This window comes from Crinia signifera, chromosome 8 (genome assembly GCF_055691185.1).
Source record: "Crinia signifera chromosome 8, ASM5569118v1, whole genome shotgun sequence".
Taxonomy (NCBI): Eukaryota; Metazoa; Chordata; class Amphibia; order Anura; family Myobatrachidae; genus Crinia; species Crinia signifera.
The window spans coordinates 47,742,907-47,763,201 of NC_139224.1; the positions used below are offsets into that span (position 1 = coordinate 47,742,907).

At 45.1% G+C, this 20,295-nt stretch overlaps 1 long non-coding RNA gene across 1 annotated transcript; it reads left to right on the forward strand.

Moving 5' to 3' along the window:
• The first annotated feature begins 1,469 nt into the window (after positions 1-1,469).
• On the forward strand, positions 1,470-18,930 carry LOC146027004 (uncharacterized). Its single transcript, XR_014454622.1, has 3 exons — positions 1,470-1,715; positions 6,800-6,888; positions 16,229-18,930. It is a non-coding gene; the product is annotated as an uncharacterized LOC146027004 (long non-coding RNA).
• The last annotated feature ends 1,365 nt before the right edge of the window (positions 18,931-20,295 follow it).

A 20,295-nucleotide genomic window follows, 5' to 3' on the forward strand; every position in this document is an offset into this window, starting at 1 on the left:
CTGGGGGCACTGTGGTGGTGGGGAGGAGGTGGTTGCGCGACTGGGGGCACTGTGGTGGGGAGGAGGTGGTTGCGCGACTGGGGGCACTGTGGTGGTGGTGGGGAGGAGGAGGTGGTTGCGCAACTGGGGGCACTGGTGGGGGAGGAGGTGGTTGCGCGACTGGGGGCACTGTGGTGGGGAGGAGGTGGTTGCGCGACTGGGGGCACTGTGGTGGGGAGGAGGTGGTTGCGCGACTGGGGGCACTGTGGTGGTGGGGAGGAGGTGGTTGCGCGACTGGGGGCACTGTGGTGGTGGTGGTGGTGGGGGGGAGGAGGTGGTTGCGCAACTGGGGGCACTGGTGGGGGAGGAGGTGGTTGCGCGACTGGGGGCACTGTGGTGGGGAGGAGGTGGTTGCGCGACTGGGGGCACTGTGGTGGGGAGGAGGTGGTTGCGCGACTGGGGGCACTGTGGTGGGGAGGAGGTGGTTGCGCGACTGGGGGCACTGTGGTGGGGAGGTGGTGGTTGCGCGACTGGGGGCACTGTGGTGGGGAGGAGGTGGTTGCGCGACTGGGGGCACTGTGGTGGTGGGGAGGAGGTGGTTGCGCGACTGGGGGCACTGTGGTGGGGAGGAGGTGGTTGCGCGACTGGGGGCACTGTGGTGGTGGTGGTGGTGGTGGGGAGGAGGAGGTGGTTGCGCAACTGGGGGCACTGGTGGGGGAGGAGGTGGTTGCGCGACTGGGGGCACTGTGGTGGGGAGGAGGTAGTTGCGCGACTGGGGGCACTGTGGTGGGGAGGAGGTGGTTGCGCGACTGGGGGAACTGGTGGGGAGGAGGTGGTTGCGCGACTGGGGTCACTGTGCAGAGGAGGGGAGGTGGTTGCGCGACTGGGGGGCACTGTGCAGAGAAGGGGGGGAGGTGGTTGCGCGACTGGAGGGCACTGCAGAGGGGGGAGGTTGCGCGACTGGGGGGGGGGGGTCACTGTGCAGAGGGAGGGAGGTGGTTGCGCGACTGGGGGCACTGGTGGTGGGGAGGAGGTGGTGGTTGCGCGACTGGGGGCACTGTGGTGGGGAGGAGGAGGTGGTTGCGCGACTGGGGGGCACTGTGCAGAGGAGGTGGTTGCGCGACTGGGGGGCACTGTGCAGAGGAGGGAGAGGTGGTTGCGCGACTGGGGGGCACTGTGCAGAGGAGGGAGAGGTGGTTGCGCGACTGGGGGGCACTGTGCAGAGGAGGGGGAGGTGGTTGCGCGACGGGGCACTGTGCAGAGGAGGGGGGATGTGGTTGCGCGACTTGAGGGCACTGTGCAGAGGGGGAGGTTGCGCGACTGGGGGGCACTGTGCAGAGGGAGGGAGGGAGGTGGTTGCGTGACTTGGGGGCACTGTGCAGAGGGGGGAGGAGGTTGCGCGACACTGTGCTGGGGGAGGAGGTTGCGCGACACTGTGCTGGGGGAGGAGGTTGCGCGACACTGTGCTGGGGGAGGAGGTTGCGCGACACTGTGCTGGGGGAGGAGGTTGCGCGACACTGTGCTGGGGGAGGAGGTTGCGCGTCTCGGGGCACTGTGTGAGGGAAGCTGGGTGCTACTTTGTGGAAGTAGTAAGGATGGTGAAGTTGTGTCTGTGAACTATCATGTGGAGGAAGTATGGATAGTGGATAGGTGGGTCAGAGCTATCTTATACAGCAAGGTTTCCCGAAATCTGACGCTGCAGTAGAAGTTTAATGGATATTCATGCTTGATCACAGGTGACTAAATTAGTATCTGTTAATTTGATTTAACCCAGGGGTGTCCAAACTTTTTGCAAAGAGGGCCAGATTTGGTGAGGTGAAAATGTGTGGGGGCCAACATTTCAGCCTGAACCATGAATCACATCAGAAGACTAAACAAATACCTTGTCTTACCTGCTCCAGTGTGAAGGGTGATACTGAGATCTTGACTGCAGTAAATAGTACAGGTCTGCTCCCCCCTTCTCTGCATGTCCCCCACTCTGCCCCCATTCAGTGTATTTCCTCCAGCCTGCTCCCCCTTCTCTGCATGTCCTCCACTCTGCCCCCATTCAGTATATTTCCTCCAGCCTGCTCCCCCTTCTCTGCATGTCCCCCACTCTGCACCCATTCAGTATTTTTCCTCCAGCCTGCTCCCCCTTCTCTGTATGTCCCCCACTCTGCCCCCATTCAGTGTATTACCCCCAGCCTGCTCCCTGCATGTGCCCCATTCAATCTATTTTCCCCAGCCTGCTCCCCCCCCCTTCTCTGCATGTCCTCCACTTCTCTGCATGTCCTCCACTCTGCCCCCATTTAGTGTATTTACCCCAGCCTGCTCCCTGAATGTCCCCCCACTCTGCCCCATTCAGTGTATTTACCCCAGCCTGCTCCCTGCATGTCCCCCCACTCTGCCCCATTCAGTGTATTTACTGCAGCCTGCTCCCTGCATGTCCCCCATTCTGCCCCAATTCAATCTTTCCCCCAGCCTGCTCCCCACTTCTCTGCATGTCCCCCACTCTGCCCCATTCAAGCGTTTGGGTGGTGGTAGCCGGCCATTTTCTGGGAATGGAAGAAAAACCTGCAGGCGTGCCCAGGCACCTTCATGGAGGGTGTGTGCTGTCAGCTCTGGCCTCGATTCGGCTGTCTGTCGTAGTGTTGTGGAAGGTTCAGAGCTATGCACACTTGCACAGACTGGTAAACTCATTCAATGATGAGTGAGTTGCGTATGGACTTGCAGATTAAGTTTTCCCTCTGTCTGGGCAGTGACCATCTGATCCCAGCAGGACTATGCCATTTCGCACAGCAGAAATCAGGTCTGAATAACCCCCTAATGGTGTGTACACACGGTCAGATGTGCCTTCAGATACTATCCACGATCCGATCAGATCGTGGATAGTATCTGAAGGCACATCCGATTTGCATACAATCTTGACTTGATAGTGCAGATCTGCACTATATAGTCAAGGCAGACAAGACTTTCTGCCTTGTGATACGTGAACGCGCATCAGAATCGGATCGGGATTTGAAGGGTTAAAACCCTTGCGATCTGCATCCGATGCGATGTTGACTATATCGTCAACATCGGAAGGCAAAAAGTACCATGTGTACACACCATTAGTAGTGATCTCAGTCACCAAACATCTTTTTTTAAAAAGAAAAAAGTAGCTTCTTTTAACTTCTGTTCTGCATCATCTCAAAATATTCATGTCAGGGTATTGGGAAGTGATTGGAAATGTCTGATTGAAAGAATAGAAGAGAAACCTGGGATGGAAGCCCTCTAGGAAGCATTGTGGATTGGGGTGGTCTGGCCCAGATGCATTGTGGAAGTGGAGCTGTGGTTGGGAACCTTTTATTGGCGGTATGGTAGACTAAATAGAGAGCACTGCTTTAAGGTAGTCCAGCAAGAAACCTGAAATTTATATAGTGTAATGGGGCCTACACACTAGGGATGGCAAAAGTGCAACATTGCATCGATAGTGTAAAACTATGCAATGGGTGACCATCGGTAGTTTTACATATCGATGGTCATCTATTATGTTTGCGTGATTAGCCTGTAGGCCAAGCAAAACACATGGGCGGGGCTTTGCTCAGTGTCCCAGCACTTTGAAGAAAAAAAAAATGAAAAACATTAGGTCTGCTGTGCCATCGATGTAGGGAAACCATCTGGTTCTCCCCCATCGATGGCAAAAATATTCAACATCGGCCATTAACCATCGCTGATTATGAATCATCGATTGTTGATGGCCATCGCTATTACACACTGGGAGATGAGCGTTCTGAGCAATGCTAGATCGCGCTGCATACAGCGTTGCACATCGATGTGCGCTAAATGATCTGTCAGGGCCCTGACACCGGCAATTCTAGATTTATTCAGCCTGCTGGATATTAATTTCCGGTGCGATAGCGATGCCTGGGGCCGGGATCTAGTGAGATAGCATAGAAAATGCCTGGGGATTGCAACGTGTGTAGGCCCCATTACTTTCAGTCATACTCCTTTCACACTAGTAAGTGCTCGCAAGCCGGGTACAAAATCGCAGGTGTGACCCGGCTTAAAAGCGCTTTCACATTAGCTGCACGACCTGGCATAAAGCCAGGCGGGTGATGCAATCGGGAGGCCGGGGCAGTGCTGGGAGATGTCAGCATCTCCCAGCGGTGCCTTTACAGTGCATTCAATGGGACCCTGGTCGAGTCGACCCAGGTTACCTGTTCACGCTGTCCCTGGACCCGCTAGCATCAAGACCCGGAATGAAATCCCGGAATGTTGGGTCCGGGACAATCTTTCAGGACCCTTTCACACGGGCCAATTTCCCAGGTTGTTGATATTGGCAGTGTTGTGGTCATGTGCAATAACCTGGGTATCCTTGTGGATAGAACTGATGAAGTGTCAGTGATAACCAGGGGGATGCGGTCATTTGGTCTACTGCATTATGGTCTACTGCATTATGGTCGACATGCTAAAAGGTCGACATGACTCTAGGTCGACATGGGAAAAGGTCGACATGATTCTAGTTCAAAAGGTCATTAGTTCGACAGGTCATTAGTTCGACAAGGTCATTAGTTCGACATTGTCTATGTCGACATTCACAAGGTCGACATGGAGTTTTTCACTGTTTTTTGAGCCAACATGTGCCGACAGGCGGTATTTCATGCCCTACCATCCACTAGGGCGTGGTGGGAGAATAAAATAGTGTGCCAAGCGTAGCGAGGCACCGTGCCCGACGCATTGCGAGCGCAGCGAGGGGATGCAGTGCACTTTAAACTGTGTCCATGTCGACTGTTGACATTCAGGTAAAAAAACTGTGAAAAACCCCATGTCGACTTTGTGAATGTCGACATAGACAATGTCGAACTAATGACCTTGTCGAACTAATGACCTGTCGAACTAATGACCTTTCGACCTAGAATCATGTCGACCTTTTCCCATGTCGACCTTTTAGCATGTCGACCTAATGGATTCGACCTAATGACTTTCGACCATAATGCAATAGACCAAATGATCCCAACCCTAACCAGGGTAGAGGGAAATGCTTTAGACCAGTGATTCTCAACCTCGGTCCTCAAGGAATCCCAACAGTGCAGGTTTTCCAGGTCCCCACACAGAATCACAGGTGAAATGTGACCTGGAAAACGTGCACTGTTGGGGGTCCTTGAGGACCGAGGTTGAGAACCACTGCTTTAGACCATACATGCCCTGGAGAGAAAAAGTGGAACAGATTCTGTAAACTTGCCATTTAGCCTGTGTATGTTGTGTGCAAGTCCTGAAGGTGCCCATACACGTTACAATTATTGTATACAATATCGCATCTCAGTTTTGCGATGAGATCTAGTACAAAAAGTATGTGCTGCAACTTTTTGTACTAGATCTCATCTCATCGCAAAACCGAGATGCGATGGGATGCGATATTGTATACAATAATTGTAACGTGTCTGGGCACCTTTAGTCCGATGTGAATGTGTTTTGGATGAAAGTTTGATTGCCAGCTGGTGTGGAAAGAATTTTGAAGAATGTGCTTTCAGCATTTTGGATTAAAGTGTAACTGAGATGGAATCAGTATACAGGGAAATGGGATAGGGTAAGGGCAATTGACATCCATCATAGATTCCAATAGAATGGAGTGTTTGGGAAAGAGTGCATTGGGATTGTGGATATGGGAAGTGTAAATTGGGTACAAGGATGAATGATGTGAAAGTTAAGCCCCATACATACTAGGTGATCTTGTAAACAATATTGCTCAGAAAGGGCTTCACCCTCTCCCTGCATGTTCAGTTCGAGGGAGGTCCCCGTTAATATTGGCCGTCGCACCTTGCCAATATCGGCAATGGCGGGGAACGGCTAGTGTGTATGGTGCTTTATTGTGATCCAATCACATAGCAATGTTCATACAGTGCTTCAGTATATTAGTTTTCATGTCATTTATTCACTGAATAAATGACATGAATCGCATTCCATCGCACCTCCCGCAAAATCGCATGCGATTTTATAGGGTATGCGATGCCATTACATTAGGTTTAAAATAATATGATTGTATGTCCTAAAAAATAGGTTTTACGCACCCCCCACTATCCACGCCACTCCGAAGCATGGGGAGCGGCGGCGCAACTTTTTCATACCCCCCACTATCCACGTCGGCGTGGAGTTGATTTCATATAGTGTGGCGAGCGGACGCGGAATACATGTAAAGTAATCCGCGTCCCCTCGCCGGGCTCGCTGCGCTCACCACACTATATGAAGTCAACTCCACACCGACGTGGATAGTGGGGGTATGAAAAGAACGTAGGACGCATTCCGCCGCCGCTCGCCACACTTCGGGGTGGCATGGATAGTGGGGGGTGCGTAAAACCTATTTTTGGGACATACAATCATATCATTGTATAGCTAATGTAATGGCATCGCACACCCTATAAAATCGCGTGCGATTTTGCGGGAGGTGCAATGCGATATAGTGGGGAACAAAGAGCATTGAAAAAATTACATTAAAAAATCGCATTGCATGCCGCTATAATGGCCCAAGCGATGCGATTTCCCTATGGTGCCGTACGTAGAAAATCTAGGCGCCGTTCTAGGAAACAAGTACCCGTTTTTTCACTGTACATCCTGGTCAAATCATAGCTATACGCACACACCAAAATAACCAAGAAGAAATTAGATTTGAAGTTCTTGAGCAGAAAGTCACAAGATTTGCTTGTGAATCTACACTTTTCAGTTCTCTCCAGTGTAACTGTTGCACTTTACTGGACAAAGATGTATAATTTCCTATTTGGAAAGCAAAAATGGCATAAAGTAGCATAGCAATATGGTGAAAGTGATAACATTAATAATAAACCTCACCCTACACTTATTCCAGGTTGTTCAGCAGATTATCGGTCTGAGGAGCCCAAAACTACAGAACTGGTTTTCTGGTTGAACAAATTAAAGAGGAAAGCAAATGGAAAGGTATTGTTTCTAGAAATTATATTACCAGTTACTTTGTAGATTGTAGAAACAGAAATCTGATTATATTTATAGGTATTTGTGTGCTTATTTATGAAAGTAAAATTATATTGATCTATATCGGCACTATGTATATAATAATGAAGGACCAGGAAAATGCCAACGGTTTGCTGATTTATTCCAGCATCATCAGGGCATACTGTGGTAATGCTGAAATAAATCCGCAATAAACAATATTGACTTTTACCTGTGCTCTGCATTATGTACCGCGTGCCGCTGACCGTAGCTGCTATGATCTGGACTTTTGGTTGGGGAGCATCCTAGGAGGGCACTGGGGACCCCCACGAGGGAGAATAGCCAACGGCCGTCGGGAATCCGGCCGTCTGTGTTTTAACAGTTGGGATCCCAACGTTGGGTTAATGACTGTCGGGACCCCGTCCGGCACCCGTGAAAATGAGTCTGTATAGCGGCTATACCTTTGGCATATTCTACTTTGTACATGTTTGAAATTAATTCCTGTGAGGTTAAATTAGCAGCCTAGTGTCTCTAACAGTGTTTTGCTGGTTGAGCAATGTGATTAGGATGCAAAATTTAGAAGGCTCTTATGCTACACTTCCAAGTGTGGCTTATACCCCTTTTACACCAGAAATCCTGGATCCGACCCTGCATTTGGAACAAGGATCCACGCCGGGTCAGATCCGGGATTTACCTCGTTTACACTCAGGGCCTACCCGCAGTGTAGATGGAGGCGCTTGGAGATGACCTCTCCAAGCGCCGGGACCGCCGATCGCCTTGCTGGGGGCAGCCCAGCACCAAGGTAAGCTGCTGGGCCCCCGTGCACCCTCCCAGCCGTCGTCCAGGAGGTGAATGGATGTTGCACACAGGCATTCATTCACCTCCTCTGCTGCAGAGTACAGCGGAGTACAGCAGACAGTGGAGGCTGTGTGTGCCCCCATCAAACCTGCGGACGCTGCGGTCCGCATGTTGGATGTCCCTCATTGATGTAAACGGGAGCCAGGTTGCCCATTTACACTCCCCTCTACCCAGGTCAGGACCTGGGTAGAAGTCCTCTGTACACCGCCCCTGACCCGGGTCTGACCTGCCGATGACCCGGGTTTTTGTGGTGGTGTAAAAGAGGTTTTAGTCGTACCTGGTATCTTTAGCTCGAGGTTTTAAATTTGGTCAGACTTGCACAAAGTACCACACCTCCGGCAGCTTGCAGGCTATTATATTTGGCCCCAAGCATTAAAATCAGTCTCTTTCAGTATGTTAAAGAAGTTTAAGCTGGCCATACATCAGGACAACCAGCATCCAATACTGATCGTGTCCTGATTTCCCTTGAACTCCCCGGCAGCTTACCAGACACCAGGGTTCGCAAATACTCGCTATAGCGAGTATTTTACCCACTTTGAAGCACCAGGGACTCATTTTTTATGAATGGCTGGGTCCCCTGGGACCCAGCGATTTTGGCTTGCACGCTGTGTTAATATGTGTGACAAGGGCAGAGGGATCTGTTTCCCCCTCAGAGCTGCCTGTAGAAGAGGAGCCTATAGACTCTGCTGGGATTTCAATCTCCCTATCCCTCCTGTTCCTGCTGCCATTACTTTTACAATCCTGATTGGTGCAGCACAGGTGTCCCTATTCCGACATTATGCCTTTTTCTAGTATATGTGTATCTTGCTTTATGTGAGTGGGCAAATTTGCCAATTGATTAATTCCCCCCCCCAACCCACAATAGCCACAGTTTTGGGGTGCACAAATCTATGTTTGCTTACCAACAAAAAAAAAAAATAGGCTCAGGCTGGCCCTTGGCTCAGGGTATATGCCATATGGAAGAGAGGAGGAGGCTTCTGTATGTGCCATGCTGGGGAAGGGGAGAGGAGGCTTTATTCCGTTGGGACCTAGAAAAGGTCAAGTAGGACCCCGATTTTTGTAAGTGAGGGGTCCCAGGCAGGGCTGTGGAGTCGGAGTCGAGGAGTCGGAGGCAATTTCGAGTACCTGGAGTCGGCAAACAATGCACCGACTCCGAAAATTATAATTAATGACTTCTCTACTGTAAGAATAAAGACCAATGCATGCAGTGCCTCACGTAAACCGCAAAACGAACACGTTAAGTGACCGTGAAAAAGCATGCTTTTCATGTGCTTCACTATATGGCACGCAATGCACAATTCAGAGCACCAATACTTATAAATGTATTCTCGCTTGTAGGTTACAACATATTTCCAACGTTCAATAAGGTTTTCAATACCTCGTTGATAGAAATCACCTGGTGTAGACTCAAAAAATTCATTCAACCAAGCTCTCCCACCATACGCACAACATCTTTTTACGCGGATGAAGATCTTGTTTCATGCGCGGGGTCGTTTATTTACTTTGGCTAAGCCATTCCTTACGCTGGTTCATATTGATGTACAGGCACCATTTTTCATCGCCAGTAACGACTCGGTAAAGAAATCGTTTCTTGTGTCCATGAATTGAACAGTGACGAGCAAGCAAACCAGCGGAGATTGTGGCTCGTTGATTTTCGTTGTCGTCACAAAGCATGCAGAACTCATGCTCCACCCTTCTGAACCTTTCCTATTGTTTTTGTTCCCAAAACAACCAAATAATGTGGTTTTTATCTTTGAACTGGTAAAGTTCCTGTTCCTGATGTTTATGCCTACTACTACTATCCAGCCATTTAATTAATGAATATTTTTTTTTTATAAAACTTTGTTTTCATTGTGTTTGTCCTTTGCTTAACTGTTCAATACAGTAGACTGTTGGCTTCCCAGCCTCTAGTTTCTGTAGTAATAATATGTATGTTGCCTTTCTTTCCTTCAAGGAATGTATCAAATACATTCGCATATTAATACAGAGGAGTCGGAGTCGAGGAGTCGGCATCAGAAGTGCGATGAGTCGGAACATTTATCTACCGACTCCACAGCCCTGGTCCCAGGGACCCATAATTTTGGCGGGTTTTCGCGATCACTGGACACACAATAGATCTTTTGTGTAATTTCACATAAGATCTGTTGTAAGATCTGCAACTGCCAGCATACTAATCGTTGGTAGCATCTTCAGATCATGTGTGCAGCACATGAGATCACAGGATCCACCTCCTGACCCAGGGGACCGCACATTGGATCATAATCGTACCAAAACACCTTACGGTGTGCACTAAAAACACACACAATGCATCGCATGATCTGTCTAAATTGTACGTTCGGACCTGAAAATGTTCTAATGTATGGCCACCTTTAAATGGTAATATTTGTTTAGAAATACTGAGGACATTTTTGTTTTTGGATAAAGTTATGCATAAATAGACTTCTAAAGTCATTATTTTCAATTTGGTGAAGTTCGTGTTTCTGGAGAAAAAAATAAACTAAGCAACACAAGTACAAAATGGAACCACACAAAAGGCGACCCTCACAATAAATGCTGCCCCTTGTGATGCACTCCAGTTCCTGGACTTCCAAGTCTGTCACCCAGGAGTCCCTCTACCTAGGCGAACAGTGACACCGGGGGTCATGGGGCATGTTGGAAGGGATCAGTGTCTGATCCCTCACACAATCCTGCTCAGAGAAGACCATAGGCATCAGGGCGGCAGGGCTTTAAGCATATTGAGAAATCCAGTATATACCCAGAAAATGGGGGGGGGGGGGTTTAGAGCATTTCTGTATTAGTACGTCCCACCCTGAATGACGTGGCAGTTACATGCCTTTAGGCGCCTCCATATGACTTATAGGCTGCAATCTCATCCACCATTACGAAAGTTACGGCTTCTTGACTTCCAGTAGGCCAGCTGCAGAAACATGGTTATATAGAAGGTTGATGTTCTACTGGTGTTTGTCCAGTATTTGTGTGCAAGCAGCTGTGCAGACACTCCTCCAGTGGGTGTCTCATTACGAGTCCCAGCTGCTGCGTACAAATTTGCAGCTGCATTGGAATTGGCTTATGTCACTGAATCGGGCCCACTTTCGGATGTCAAGGAAATGTTCTGATGGCTTTTGTGTAGTGTTTGTGGTCTGCCTATTAATGTGCTAAACTCTGCTTGTATGCATATGCAACATGTTTGTGGCATGCCGACTTGGGAGCCATTGGCATTTAGACCTTTTACAACTCATTTCATCTTGTGATTTCCCTCAATTTGTACACTGCACAATGAGAAACCTAGAAATTACATTTGTGTCGTTATAGTGTACCTGCTAACAGCTGGAAAGCTGTTCAGTGGGTGCATGACTGTAATATGTCCATCTGATCCTGCGTATACTGCTGTGATGTATTTGGGTATGTGTGTACAAAGTCAGTCTGAACAGCATGTGATTATGCATTATTTGTTTTCCAGGCAACAAACGTCAATACATAATTAAACCGATCATTTCTGTGACTTCACTTTGTAGTGTCAATACAGTTACAGGCAACTGGGTTGAGTTGCATTTGCAATGGCGTAGAAACTCTGGAAGCTGAACTTGCTCCTCTTGTGACCTGTTCTCGCCCCACAACACTAATCCATGTGTGGGATATAGGCACAGTTACTTGCTGCCGCAATCTAGAGCCATATCTAAAAATAAACATAAATTAAAATGCTTACTGGCTAATGCAAGAAGCTTAGTGAGTAAAATCGGGGAGCTTGAAACGGTGATCAGTAGGGATGACTACGACATCATTGGTATTACAGAAACATGGTGTAATGAGTCGCATGACTGGGCATTAAACATGGAGGGATATACACTCTACAGGAAAGACAGGGAAAATAGAAGGGGCGGGGGTGTGTGCCTATATGTAAATAATAACTTAACATCATGTGAGAAAAATATGAGCACAGACCTGGAAGACGACAACTCGGAGACAGTGTGGGCAGAGATAACCGACAATAATAAGAAACCAAAAAACAAATTTATAATAGGGGTATGCTATAGACCACCAAATATAAATGAAAGGGAAGAGTCTCTTCTTTTAAACCAAATCAAACAAGCATCAAATCAGGGTCAGGTATTAATTATGGGGGATTTTAATTTACCCGACATTGATTGGGAAAACGAAACAGGTAAATCAGCAAGAAGCAATGGGTTCTTAAGCTTACTTAAAGACCAGTTTATTACACAAACGGTAGAAACTCCAACTCGTGATGAGTATTAACAAATAACACAGACTTAGTTTCAAACACAAAAGTAATTGAACAATTAGGGAATAGTGATCACAATATGGTTTCACTGGAAATCAACTTCAGTAAATTACATCAAAAAGGATCTGCAAAAATACTAAACTTCAGAAAAGCGAACTTTGAATTATTCAGGGAAGCCCTAACAGGAATTGGGTGGGAAACGGTTATGGAGGGAAAAAATGCAGAGGAAATGTGGGATACTCTAAAAAAGGTGCTTGATTCACTAACTATTGAATACATTCCTAAAGTAACTAAAGGTAAATTCAACAAAAAAAGCCACCATGGTTGGACAAAGAAGTAAGGTCAGCTATCAACAATAAAACCAGAGCCTTTAAATTCTATAAAAATAACTTGAATGAGGAGGCATTCGCAAAATACAAAGAATTAAACAAAACTTGTAAAGGGGTAATCAAAGCAGCTAAAATATTATATGAAGAGTGCATAGCCACTGAAAGCAAAAACAACCCAAAGAAATTTTTTAAATACATAAATAGTAAACGTTTAATTAAGGAAAACATAGGCCCACTAACTGATACTAGTGGAAAAAGTGTTACTGAGGACAAGTATCCATCTTTGCGGACGATACAAAACTTAGCAAAGTCATCAAATCACCAGAAGATGTCACAATGCTTCAAAATGATCTTGCAATTCTAGATGAGTGGGCAAAAAAATGGAAGATGAGGTTCAATGTAGATAAATGTAAGGTTATGCACATTGGGAGACACAACCAGTGTGCAAGTTACAACCTTAGCGGAGAGGAACTGGGTAATTCCATACTTGAAAAGGATCTAGGAGTCCAAATAGACAGCAATCTAGGATGTAGTGCCCATTGTAATGTAGCTACAAAAAAGGCCAACAAAATTCTGGCATGTATTAAGAGGGGAATGGAAACTAGGGACTCAAGGGTAATTATGCCACTATATAAAGCATTGGTGAGACCTCACCTAGAGTACGGAGTACAGTTCTGGGCCCCACACTATAAAAAGGACATCATAGAATTAGAAAAAGTCCAAAGGCGAGCAACAAAGCTTATTAGGGGAATGGAGAATTTAAGCTACGGGGAGAGATTAAGCAATTTGGGACTATTTACATTAGAAAAGAGACGTTTAAGGGGGGACATGCTCAACATGTACAAGTATATCAAGGGCCAATATAAGGAACTGTCACACACCCTATTTTCTACTAGAAAGGAATCTAGGACGCGAGGGCATGAGTATAGATTAGAAGAAAAAAGATTTCATTCAGCTAGTAGAAAGAATTTCTTTACGGTCAGAACAGTCAAACTCTGGAACTCTCTTCCCAGAGAGGTGGTAACGGCTGGCTCATTAAATGCGTTCAAGGCAAAGTTGGACAAACATTTACTGGAGAAAAACATCCATGGGTACAAATAAGAAATATAATTTGTCTGTAAAATACCAGAACCAACCAAATCAGCAATGGATATCTATACCAGGTTGAACTAGATGGACGCAAGTCTTTTTTCAGCCTTACCTACTATGTAACTATGTAACTAGTCATGCCTAATTGAAATTGACTACTAATGGTGTGTACACACAGCATATATGCCGTGCTATGCGAGTCCTGATACGATCAGATAATATCGGGACTCGCATAGCACAGCATGCATGGAGTGGCACAATTTAGTATATAATATAGTGCAGATCTGGGTACATGTGTATGATCACGGCGCCCACGATATTAGGTCGCACGACATATAATCGCATCGCATGGCATACACCCGATGCACAGCGATGCGATTTTAAATTGTATAAGCCCCCTATACTATGTATAATTGTATAAGCACCCTAATGGGGGCTTACAATGTTAAATGCACCCCCACGCCACCCCCACTATGAACGCCAACCCGAAGCGTGGCGAATGCAGCGGTACGCGTCCTACGACCTTTTCATACCCCCACTATCCACGTCGGCGTGGAGTTGATTTTATATAGTGTGGTATTCCGCATCCCCTCGCTGGCCTCGCTGCTCTCGCCACGCCTCCGGGTCGCTGCGCTCGCCACACTATATAAAATCAACTCCACACCGACGTGGATAGTGGGGGTATGAAAAGGTCGTAGGACGCGTACCGCTGCGCTCGCCACGCTTCGGGTTGGCGTTGATAGTGGGGGTGCCGTTGGGGGTGCTTTTAACATACTAAGCACCCATCACGTTTAATTATCTTATAGGGGCCACTTTTAACATGGAAAAACTCGTTAGGGTGCTTATACAATTTTAAATAGCATACCGTTGTATATGCGATAGAATGGCATACAATGCCATACAATGCAATGTTATACAATTTAAAATTGTATAACATCGCCTGCCATTGCGTAACATCGCATTGCATGCCTTATGGTCTGCGATGTGATGGACGCCGTGCTAGTACACAAGTACCCAGATCTGCACTATATAGTCTTGGCTGCCCTCTATTTGACTGCCGATGTTCTCACACGGGAGCACACATCGGCAGCGCATCGGGCTCGCAAGCCCTAAAAAAACATCGGCAACATCGGAAGCCATATCGCACCCATGTGTACACACTATAACAGTCTTTAAAATTCCATCTACAGTATGACACGTTTCCTTATGCAGTATGCTTACATATAATAGATGCTTTGTAGTTAGTGTTCCAAATACATTATAAGAAGCGACATTACAGTAGTATTCATTCTAGCACCCGCTATCTTTGAAAACCCATGCAGTTCCTCTTCCCTGCCTGGGGTGTCGCTGTCTGCTGTGGTGTTTCTAGCACAGATTTGCATATCAGTGCTGATACACAGACCACACTGTGCTGAAAGCACTACAGCAGACAGCGACACCCCAGGCAGGGAAGAGGAACTGCATGGGTTTTCAAAGATAGCGGGTGCTAGAATGAACACTACATTACAGCACAGTTGCAGTTTTTCAGCCCTGCAACAGACAAGCTGCAGAACCTAGTAACAATGGTCTCCAATATGTTGTAACCAAAAAGATTGCCCTTGATCCCACGTGATTTTATAATATTTATGGTATTACATTTTTTTTTTTTTTTTTTTACATGCCCCAGTGTTTTTTTAATTAAGCACTGTAGTGTAGAATTATTTTTACTTCTATTACAAAAAATAAAATAAAATAAAAAAAAAACCCTGAAGATCTGTACATAAATTACCTTTTATCGCAATGGTGAACATTACACCTGGTAGTGTGATCTGGACAGTAACAAGCCAGGAACTCTACCCATCTAGACACTTCTGTTTCACAGAAGCATACACTAGGAAGCCCCAGCTATTCCTGTGACAGATTGTCCTGCGTATGGTGCGTTCTCTCTCCGGATCAGCCTGTGACGTACATTGACTCACTGAAGTGATCTGGCATCATCAGCAGCTTTCGCCAGCGTTCTCCGGACTGGAAGCCTCCTATTTTCATCAACACCTTACCTCTCAGCTGGTGAAATTTTTTTCGTTGAGCAAGTCGAGGAGACAAAAGAGTACGTGGATTGTGAACAATTTTGTTATTTTTTTTATTTTTTTTCCATTTCCCTGAAGAATATTTTCTCAGTTTGCAATGACCGGATCCTGATCTGTAAAGGCCTTGTGCCAGCGCCTTTTACACGGCTTCAGATTTTTGACATTGTGCCATATTTTTCCCCAGTTTTCATCTGTGTTTTGGGCATTTTGGACCAACGGCTTGTACCCATCTGTGTGCTGAAATACAAAAAAAAAAAAAAAAAAAAAAGCATTAGATTAGGTTTTGATGATAGGCATACAAGCCAGTGAAAGGCTGTCTGGGATATATGCCAAGCGCTGGCAGAATACTAAATGACCGATTTTGTATTAATGTATTGTCAATAGACCATTCCTGTCTTAAAGGACACGGTACAAGAAAAAAATCAGGTAGAACAGCGTTGTGCTGACCCGTTGTTGTTGTTTTTTTAACGGTTTCATTTATTTTTCTTGCACAAAAATACATTTTGTCTTTTTGAAATGAGGTAATCCTTTGTAACCTTCTACATCACTGGGTAGGTTCCTGCTAGACATTATCATTCGGTGGATGTGCCCCATGTATCTGTTCTGTGTCTTTGTGTAGAGAGATGATCAATCTGCTATAGTGAGAGCTGCAATTATCTTACTGTACTTCATTATATTATTGTTGTTGTTATTTCCTACTAAATACTGTAATACTTTGTTCATTTAGATTTTTCTTTTTTTTCCAGGATTAGCTCTTCCATTACAGTGATGTTTTCAAGTGTAACCTATTTGGCAAGTATTATGGTTTTTATTCTGTATTGGTAGAAATAAACGTGTATCATATATTTATTTTTTTAAAGCATGTTCAAAAATGTGTGTTCATTATGCAATTGGTGTATTGTACTCCATAGGACCCTCTCATTGTACTCTGTTCACTGTAATCTGCTGTTATTAAACAGTACCATTCTCCACATATATTGCTTCATCTTAAAAACCAAATGCATTGTATTCTAGATCCTGCTGCATGAATTGTTGGCACTGATATTTATTATTGCCACCATTTAAAGTAGCTTTCTACTTTTTCCCATAATAATTTGGCCACTGAGTTTTACTTTTACCCCCAACAGAACAACGTAGCACGTTTAACTTTATGCTTATAAAGATATTTCAAAGCAATCAAAACTTTAGTGCTTCAGCGTCACTTCTGTTTTATGTACAGTTCCCGTACATTGGTTTTACACATGTGCCTTGGGTACAGAAACATTTGAGGCTGTGATGTTGGATTAGGTATTTTGGAGAGCCCAACCACAGATTCTCAATGTGTGTATTAATCTCTGTCTGCAAAGGTCACTGACCCAACACCAGACTTTCTGCTGGCATGTACCCACTGCTCTCCTCTCTCTCACACAAGCACTGCCAGAAAGGATGAACACTGGTCCCTTTTGGGGGCCAGTTGTGACTAGAAGGAGTTTGGTTACCAAATAAAAAATGGCAACTCGTTGATGACACTAGGGGGTCGATCCAATTAAGCCTGATGTGTGCGAATCATCACGTCACTGGCACATTTTACGGCGGGCTGAATTCGCTGATAAGTGCTCGCACCTCCATAGGGGTGCGATTTTCAGTTAATTTGGCCCTGCGAAGGCTGCGATATAGGCTTAATTCAGGTGCCGTTTTCAGGGTGAATGGCAAATCGCACCCTTCGGGGTTAATAGGATCGACCCCTATGTTCAATACAGGGCTAACAAACTGTGGCTCCTTAGACTGTGTTCTTGCAATGAGGCTGTAAATGTAAATCAATAGATGAAAGTAACTGAGCAATTTCTGAGAACAGCAGCATATTTTACAGTGTTTTTTTGGCCATGGTTTTAAACAAAATATAGCAGCATATCACAGGTTCTCATAGTTGGTCATCAGGACCCCACACAGTGCATGTTTTGCAGGTCTCAAAGAATAAAGTAAAATAATTAGCTCCACCTGTGGATCTTGTAAAATGTGTCAGTGAGTACTTGGTGCACCTGTCGGGTGACCTGGAAAATGTGAACTGTGTGGGGGTCCTGAGGCCCAAGTTTGAAAACCACTGCAGTATAGTATATGTAATCCTCTTATAACTGAGTACCTTCATGATTAAACCACTGGTTCTCAAACTCTGTCCTCAGGTCACGATTTTTAGGTCACCCGACAGGTGCACTCATTATTGACTGACACATTTTACAAGATCCACAGGTGGAGCTAATTATTTCACTCAATTCTGTGAGGAGACCTGCAAAACATGTGTGGGGTCCTGAGGAGCGACTTTGAGAACCTGTGGGTTAAACTAAAGGTTACAAACTGCAAATGATACAAGAGAATGTCCAAACATTTTTACATTTCATGGATGGAGAGGAATAAGTATTTGTTTTCTTTCCGTCACAAAGCAGTCCTGCGTGTTCCATGCACTATTTCAGATGTAATTGTTTTATTTATTTTATTTCTTTCGTTTTTAGAAACCTAGATCTAAGAAGATATTCGGGCCCAGTTACTGCTCCGTGGATGAAGAAACCCCCTCCCCTGCACTGTGGGATGAGGTAGTAGGTTGTTTAGTTTTAGAATCACACCCAACGCTGGGAGATAACTATACAATCTACTGTCTTTCCTAAAGTGGCAGACATCCCACCGCATTGTGCCTTATACCTTCCTCCCACCGCAGATCAATGATCTTTAGATCATGTACGTTATGTTTGTATATAAGAGATTTCTAAAAATGTGTGTTGTAGTCCTTTATTAAAAGACGGTAAGTAAATCTACATCATTGTCTTCTCTGAAAGCATTGCTCTGTCGGGGTGAGGTAGTAGATTGTATAGTTGTGGGGTAGTGATTTTTACCTTGGTCAGGAGATAACTATACAATCTATTGCCTTTCTTGAGGAGTATGATTGCAGCAAAGGCTTCCCTTTGGTTCTAAACTTGCATTGGCCTATAAGAGGAATGTCTGTCACCTAGAGCGCCCTCTGCTGCACAAGTGTGCAAATTACTTGGTTTTATTTTATCATTCTATTTTGTCATCTCAATGACTGTATTGCATTTCTATCTTGATATGTGGTAAATTTGTGGTATTTGATCTGCTAAAAATTAAGATCAGAGCAGACCTAACATGCATAAAAATGGGTTATCTATGTATTATATGGCATGTTGCAGCAAACCTGAAGCATGATGGACCTCTAGGAAGAGGTAGTAGGTTGCATAGTTCTAGGGCAGACATTTTGCCCAGGAGGAGATAACTATACAATGCTGCCTTTCCTAGGGTTTATTAAAGCAACAGGAGGCGTGGCATCATACAGCTGGAGGCGCCCTGCTGTAAACAGAAAAGACCCTCAGACTTATACAGTAAATATCTTGTTTTATGGCTTGTTTACAGGGTATTAAGGACAGCTGACACAAATATACACAAAAATAAAAAGTAAATAGCAGTTGCATGTGTCTGAATAATTTTTTGGTGTTCTACTCACGGGCATGCATTGGACCACTTCCAGTTTTTTGTTTTTTTTTGTGGTGGCCGAACCTAAATCTGCCTGATGCAAAGATTTGATTTCGCTCATCATGGTGTGCAGGGTTTTTACCATCGTCTGCCCGGGGATATATGAAGCAACGATAAGGGAGGAGTGGCCCATGTCAACCAATCAGAAATTAAGTAACATCTGTAATTTGCATAATATAAAATTATACACAGCAGCTGATTGGTTGCCATGGGCCACTACTCCTCTGACTCACTTCTCCTCCCTTATCACTGCTTCATACATCTACACTCCTGTTGCCTCTTGGCTTCAGGCATTGACTACATATGTTATCTGAGCAGCCATTGCAGAAAGGGTGAAATCAGATCTGCATTTATTGCTACCTGGGCTCTGTAAGCAGTGACCTTACAGTCACTGGGAATGTACTGGTGACTAGTAATGATTCAGCACCCTTGCTCATTATAATAATTCCTAGGCGTTGTACAGTCCTGGGGTAGATGTATGAAGCAGTGATAAGGGAGGAGAATTTAGTAAAATGCATGGTACTTTATCACCCACCAATCAGCTCCTGACTGTTAAGTTACAGGCTGGGTTTAAAAAGATACAGTTAGGAGCTGATTGGCTGGTGATAAAGTACCATGCACTTTATCACTTCTCCCTTATCACTGCTTCATACATCTACCCTGAGTACCTGGCTGGTATGTTATGTTGTTCATATGGCCAGTACAGGTTAAGTATCCCTTATCCAAATATCCGTTATCCAAATTATTCTGAAAACCATACATTCCAGAAAGTGGGGTAAAAAATTCTTGCTAAAAGCAGTACTGGGGACATCTGTAACAGCACTACTGAAGACATGATATGTAACTGGCACTACTGGGGATATCTGTAACAGTACTACTGAGAACATGATCTGTAACTGGCACTACTGAGGACATGATATGTAACTGCCACTACTGGGGACATCTGTAACAGCACTACTGGTACATGATATGTAACTGGCACTAAATATGTGCAAGAAAACGATTGCTTAGCATTCAAATTCAGTATCTGAGATAGTACACAAACGTTGTTTCACATTTTGAAACTCTTTTTATGCACAAATAAAATATATTTGTGTGTATTTCATGTGTTTGATATGTTTGTACAACATAAATGCAAAATACTTCAAAATACATCATTGCAATATAAAAATATTCTGAAATAAGGAATAATCTGTTATCCAAAATTCTCAGGACCAGAAGAACTTTGGATAAGGGATACTCAACCTGTATAACGTAAGTTTATTTGGCGGCAGATTCAGTTAAAGGGGCCTAAGCA